We start from the raw sequence: 7020 nt of genomic DNA, 5'->3' as shown, positions 1-7020 counted from the left end.
TTGTGTAGGTATAAACAAGGTATATGAAAAAAATTACTTCTCCATGAAAGAATATCGTTATTTTTTGGTATTTAAAATTAATCGGAATTTTATGGGGGGGTTATAAAAACTCGTTTTAATCGAAACTTTGTTTTTTTTCGGCTATATTTGTTATTATTTATTGGCCTAGATGTAAATATTGAATGAACTAACATATTTTAAATATTTACGCAACTACCATTTGTATGCAACCCTACCTATCCTATATTCAAGCAGAAAAATTTAAACGGATTTCTCCAAATCAACCTGAGCTGCGGACATATTGCGAATTCATTTTTAAACATTAACCACTACATTATATTAATATTAAGTACTTTCAATTAANTCTACATTTTATTAATATTAAGTACTTTCAATTAAGAGACAATTCTTATTAGAAAATAAATATGAATCGTTTTATTTTAAATTTCCAATGTATATTTTTTGTTAATGCAGATAGTGCGGATTTAACGTATTTTATAACCGTTACATGTGGAACATAAATTTAAGGCAGATTGCTATTAACTATTTTTACATAATTTACGATTGCAATCAATTTCTTTCAAAACTATAATCTAAATGATTGCAAGTTTTATTTATACGATCAAAACAGATTCCAATATTAGGTATATTATGCAAATACAATCCAAATTGATTTGAGTTATTCAGTTTTAGATACATTTATATTTCTGTGTTCATATGGAATAGTAGTTTATGTGGGGAAGCTGGCTTTAGTATAATCCGGCATTCCCTTTATTATTTACAACACAAGGAATTTTTCGATGACCCTTAACAAGAATATGGACTTGCTAGTATCGGAACTATTTCTTGCACGTTTATTTGCCAAAATTTCTTCAACGGCTCAGCGCCAGTGAGGGTATGCTGCGAATGCCGCATTATATTAAACCAGCCTTTTGACATAAGCTACTATTCCATACGAGTGCGGCACAGGCGAAATGTGGATTTTCCCAGTTGCAGTACTGCAGTAACTCGACACCTTCCTCACCAACAGCTCTGCCCTCTATTAGCTTCTTAATTTAACTGCAAATAAAAATGGAAATTTAAGAAAAATTACTATCACAGCGTTTCACTTGTAGCGTTTCACTCTTGTAGTATATTGGCTATCAACACCAGAAAATTTCCGTCACGTATTCCATATGCCACCGATTGTCGTGGATCAATTAAAATACTGTCATCACAGCTTTTTGGTACTCCAGCAACTGGTGTGTCTATGGCGGAGTTATGTGGAGCTGTTGCATGACTAAAATCAATTTGGACTCTTTGAGAACTGGCTTGTTTGTTGCGAAAGCTATTGGTATCAAATGTATGCAAATTAGATTACCAAACGAGCAACTGTTGAATATAGGGCAAAAAAATGTATATTATATAGTTTTTTCACACACAAAGCAGAAATTACCTGTCGATCCTCGCTCGCGGAAGCAAAATGTCTACCATGTCGAGAAACCGATGGCGCAAACTTTGTCAGTATGGCCAGTTAGTGTATAATTTTCCCGTCAATTTTGACCTGGTTCCGCTAAAGTGCACTACTACCGTGTATAAATTGGTCGACCTTCTAATAAACCAAGCAATGTTATTGTATCGTCATCGCCGCAAGTCACCAAGAAGTTTCCCCTAGAGGTGTCAAACTATCGATAGTCACACCATCGATAGTTTTGATAGTTTTCAGAAAAACTATCAATATTCACGATAGTCTCGAAAAAAACAAAACTATCGATAGCACTATGGATAGCGCGAAATCAGTTAGGTTGCTTTGTTTTTACAGGATCTTAGTGAAATAAATATTATCTTCTAAAATTTATAATCACTCAAAATTAAGTAACTGCTTTGCCAAAATACTTCTCTTTTTAGAAAGTTCAAAAACAAATACAAGTTATACAAATAAAACAGGATTTACGATTAACATATGTATGTATTTTGCCCTAAATGCGTGCATATTTGAATATGACGTCGGCATCACACTAAAAACAAAATTTTTAATTCCAATTCAAATAATTTCAAAATAATTGGTAGAGATGATCGATAGTCCACTAAACTATCGATATTTTTGATAGTATAAGAAAAAACTATCAAGGAGTATTGATAGTCTAAAAAAATTGAAACTATCGATACTATCGATAGTGCCATCGATAGTTTGACAACTCTAGTTTCCACCTGGGTGAAATGCAACATCATTCTCCGGCGTCGAATGCACTTGATACAACTGTATTAGCTCGCCTTAGGCTATGTCAAATATCTTAACGCGGTTACAACTTAATGCTAAAGCCACCAGATTACCGTCTGGATGCCATGCCAGCTTTCGTCCCATGCCTTTCCCCCGGGTGAACGTTTGCACACATTCGCCTGAAGATGTATCGCAAATTCTTAACTTGTGGCCGCCAGATGCAGTTAACTGGCCGTTAGGGCTGAATTTTGCTGCGCACACCCAATTTGTGTGTCCAGTGAAAGCTGTATATTTTGAATCAGTATTTTGATATCCGTTCGCCATTTTTCGAGTCTGCTGACGAAAATGTAAACAAATTCAAGCACATTGTTGCATTCTACCGTACTTTTTAAAAAATTTAAAATCTTAAAACATATGTGAAAAAAGTCACAAAAAAAGTGTAAAGTTGAAATCAATAGGAAATTTTATAAATAGCATTTTTAGAAAACAATCATCTAATATTTTCCAAGTTTTTGGGCATATATGTTACCATTTGAACAACAAATAGTACTAAGTTTTGTGAGACTTTTTAATGCAACTCAGGTCAAAAAGGCACAGTTTTGACCAAAGTAAGCAACTCTAAAAAACAGATGATTGCAGCTGTGGCCCAGGATGACGTCTATTCACTTGTATTTGTACACAATGCACTGAAGCTATGAACTGAATATTCTGGCTTTCTATTTTATTTTTAAAATTTGTTTCAAAATCTGAAAGCGTAAAACTTTAAAGAGTCCCACTGCTCCAAAACTTTCAATACACGACTGCCTAGATAACCATCGCGGAAAATTTCAGAATGACGTGGAGCTCGGTCCCGAAATATTCTTGAAACTGTTTGAATTCTTCTCTTCTGTTCGAACTGTTGCAAAAATGAAAGTTTAAAAGCCTTATAAATTGATCAATTTCAAATGGCATTTTTTTAAAAGCTGCGGCAGATACTAAATTTATGTTGTGGCAAACACAGCCATGAGTGAATAGATTAGGAACAACCCGTTTCAATTTTTCTTGGCAACTTTTCATCACATTACAGTTGTCTGAAGTCATTGATATCATGTTTTCCAGGGGAATTGAATGATTTTCCAAAATGTGAATTATTTTCTTGAAAATTCCCTGTGCTGTGCAATCAGTAATTGAAAAGGGCCCTAAATGTCTATCAATACATCTTGTCTGGTACATTCTTATCACTACGGCAAGATTTTTTGAAACTGACACATCTGTGCTCTCGTCTATTACTACTGAATAGTAATTTTTCTGACAAAAGCTAGATATAGATTTTACGTTTTCGGGAGCCGTTACGGTGTTAATAATTTTTTCGGATTTTTTCCTGTCAATACTCATTTTTTTTACAATTTCTGAGTCTGTTATTGACTGTTTTAAGAGCAAATTTAAGTAATCTAATACTGTAAAAGGTAAATTATGCTCAGATATAAATACACTTAGCCNGAGACTTTTTAATGCAACTCAGGTCAAAAAGGCACAGTTTTGACCAAAGTAAGCAACTCTAAAAAACAGATGATTGCAGCTGTGGCCCAGGATGACGTCTATTCACTTGTATTTGTACACAATGCACTGAAGCTATGAACTGAATATTCTGGCTTTCTATTTTATTTTTAAAATTTGTTTCAAAATCTGAAAGCGTAAAACTTTAAAGAGTCCCACTGCTCCAAAACTTTCAATACACGACTGCCTAGATAACCATCGCGGAAAATTTCAGAATGACGTGGAGCTCGGTCCCGAAATATTCTTGAAACTGTTTGAATTCTTCTCTTCTGTTCGAACTGTTGCAAAAATGAAAGTTTAAAAGCCTTATAAATTGATCAATTTCAAATGGCATTTTTTTAAAAGCTGCGGCAGATACTAAATTTATGTTGTGGCAAACACAGCCATAAGTGAATAGATTAGGAACAACCCGTTTCAATTTTTCTTGGCAACTTTTCATCACATTACAGTTGTCTGAAGTCATTGATATCATGTTTTTCAGGGGAATTGAATGATTTTCCAAAATGTGAATTATTTTCTTGAAAATTCCCTGTGCTGTGCAATCAGTAATTGAAAAGGGCCCTAAATGTCTATCAATACATCTTGTCTGGTACATTCTTATCACTACGGCAAGATTTTTTGAAACTGACACATCTGTGCTCTCGTCTATTACTACTGAATAGTAATTTTTCTGACAAAAGCTAGATATAGATTTTACGTTTTCGGGAGCCGTTACGGTGTTAATAATTTTTTCGGATTTTTTCCTGTCAATACTCATTTTTTTTACAATTTTTGAGTCTGTTATTGACTGTTTTAAGAGCAAATTTAAGTAATCTAATACTGTAAAAGGTAAATTATGCTCAGATATAAATACACTTAGCCTTAACTCCAATAACTGTACAACTGTCCAATAACTGTACAACCAATCTGAGATTATTGATAAAACTATAGACCGGTTGGGTGAACAGCCATGACGTTTCTTCTTAAGTGTGACAAAATCAAGTAATATATTTAGCATAAATGAATATACCAGCATAAAAAATCTGCATACTCAAAATGTTCAATACGTCCTCATATTTATACATACCTATGTATATAATTTAATAGTAGATATTTCGCTGCAAAGCAATGATTACACTATGCGACAGTGAAATTCGGGATGGGATGAAACCAACGGGAAATGTTATATCGGTCAAAAACAAGTTATACGTGTCCCGGCGTTTCGCTGGGTCACGTCTAGGAATCGAGATATATATATAACTATCATATAGGGGAAATTGTCACCTTTGGTGGTCTTTTTTTGACATAACTCGAGAACCACTAGTCCGATTTGCTCAAACAAATTTAAAAAAATTAAAAATTACAATTCCTTTAATCTGTTCATATAACGTTTTTCTATATAATCAACATTCACAATACGCCAAATCTTGGAAAATACCCGCGAGAAAAGGATCGGCACTCACCACCTATTTGTCGACTTTAAAGCCGCTTTCGACAGCACTAAAAGGAGTTTCCTATATGCCGCTATGTCTGAATTTGGCATCCCCTCAAAACTCATACGGCTGTGAAAAATGACGTTGAGCAATACCACCAGCTCTGCTCTGTTGCCGTTCGCCACCAGACGGGGTTTCAGACAGGGCGACTCTCTTTCATGTGACTTCTTTAATCTGATGTTGGAGAAGATAATAAGATCTGCAGAACTGAACCGCTCAGGAACAATTTACTACAAGAGCGTACAATTGCTGGCTTGTGCCGATGACACTAACATCATCGGTAAGAAAAACTGCGAAGTCTGTCCTGGCTTTTCCAAGTTGGACAAGGAAGCAAAGCGAATGGGTCTGGTGGTAAACGAGGACAAGACGAAGTATCTCCTGTCATCAAACAAACAGTCAGCATACTCGCGCCTTGGCGTGGGTGCCAAGGTTTCCACTGTTGACAGTTACAATTTCGAGAATGTTTACTTGGGAACCAGCATTAACACAAATAATAATGTCAGCATGGAAATCCAACGCAGAATCGATCTTGCCAACAAGTACTGGCTTTGGACTGAGTAGGCAATTCAGGAGTAAAGTCCTCTCTCGACGTACGAAAAGCACAATATAAGTCAATCGTCATGCCCGTGCTGGTATATGGCGAATTAAAATACAGCGGCTCAACTGGCTTGACCATGTCGTTCTAATGGACACCGACGCCCACCTCTGAACGTATTCTGGCTTCACTTGGCATTTCCAATTGGTGTCAGTTGGCCAAAATCGCTTTGGTGGTTACAGCGCCAAATAAGAAGAAGAAGAAGAGAATCTATAACCTTATCAGTCACACAGTGTTATAATCCCGACGAAATCCTTGATGGTGGTACCGGGAGGGGAACGGTACATGACGGTAGGAAGTTTAGTAGTCTCACACTGACGGGGTTAGGCTTTCGATTCTTCCTCCTCGTAAAATAAACATGCTCAGTAAAAAGTTAACAATTTAAATCGACGAATAGTTTTATATCAACTTTTGTGAACTTCTGTTCATTTGTTTTTTGTACAACAAATGGTTACAATAAGTTTAAGCTATAATAAACAATTTTTTAGGAAGTAATTATTGGTTTTGATTTTTTTTTTGTATAGGCCCCCCCTGGCTACGCCCATGAGCATAGGCATGGACATTAACATACTGACAAACAGAAAATACATCATTGACAAAAAGACTAAACAAAAGGGGACCAAGCACGGAGCCTTGCGGCACACCGGAGGCAACAATACAAGATTTTGATGACGCAGATTTGCACATCACCTTTTTACTTCTTCCCTCAAGGTAGCTGGTCATAAGTTTAGCAGAGCTATCGGAGAATCCAAAATAATATTTAAGCTTTGTACAAAGCAGTCATGATTTACTAAATCAAACGCCTTAGTAAAATCAAGAAGGCAGAGAAGAGTTAAGTCACCTTTGTCAAACTGTATTCTTATGTCGTCAAGTATTTTCAACGTAGAGCAGCTATGCTTTGGTCTAAATCCTGACTGCAACGGTGATAAAAGATTATTTTCTTGAACGAATGATGAAATTTGCTCTGCCATCAAAGACTCACACACTTTTGAGAATACTGGCAAAATGCTAATTGGCCTGTAGTAGCTAGGTTCAGAGGCGGTATTCTTTTTAGCGACAGGAATAATCATAGCTTTTTTCCACTCCGTTGGAAAACACGAAGTTGTGAAGCAGTGATTGATTATATGTGTGAGAGTTCCTGGAATGAATGGCAGCACAAGTTTCACAAACTTCAAGGATATACCATCCTCACCAATAGCATTAGACTTGACGCTCAT

The 7020-nt window shown here is 35.9% G+C and overlaps 1 pseudogene; it reads right to left on the bottom strand.

Annotated features, from left to right (window-relative positions):
- Positions 1-1101: 1101 nt before the first annotated feature.
- On the bottom strand, positions 1102-1532 carry LOC108371849 (POC1 centriolar protein homolog; annotated as a pseudogene).
- Positions 1533-7020: the final 5488 nt, after the last annotated feature.

The sequence above is a fragment of the Rhagoletis zephyria genome, unplaced genomic scaffold (genome assembly GCF_001687245.7).
Source record: "Rhagoletis zephyria isolate East Lansing unplaced genomic scaffold, Rhagoletis_zephyria_1.1 Rzeph_scaffold_05260, whole genome shotgun sequence".
NCBI lineage: Eukaryota > Metazoa > Arthropoda > Insecta > Diptera > Tephritidae > Rhagoletis > Rhagoletis zephyria.
Note: the sequence above shows the minus strand (reverse complement) of the source record. Positions and strands in the feature narration are given on the sequence as shown.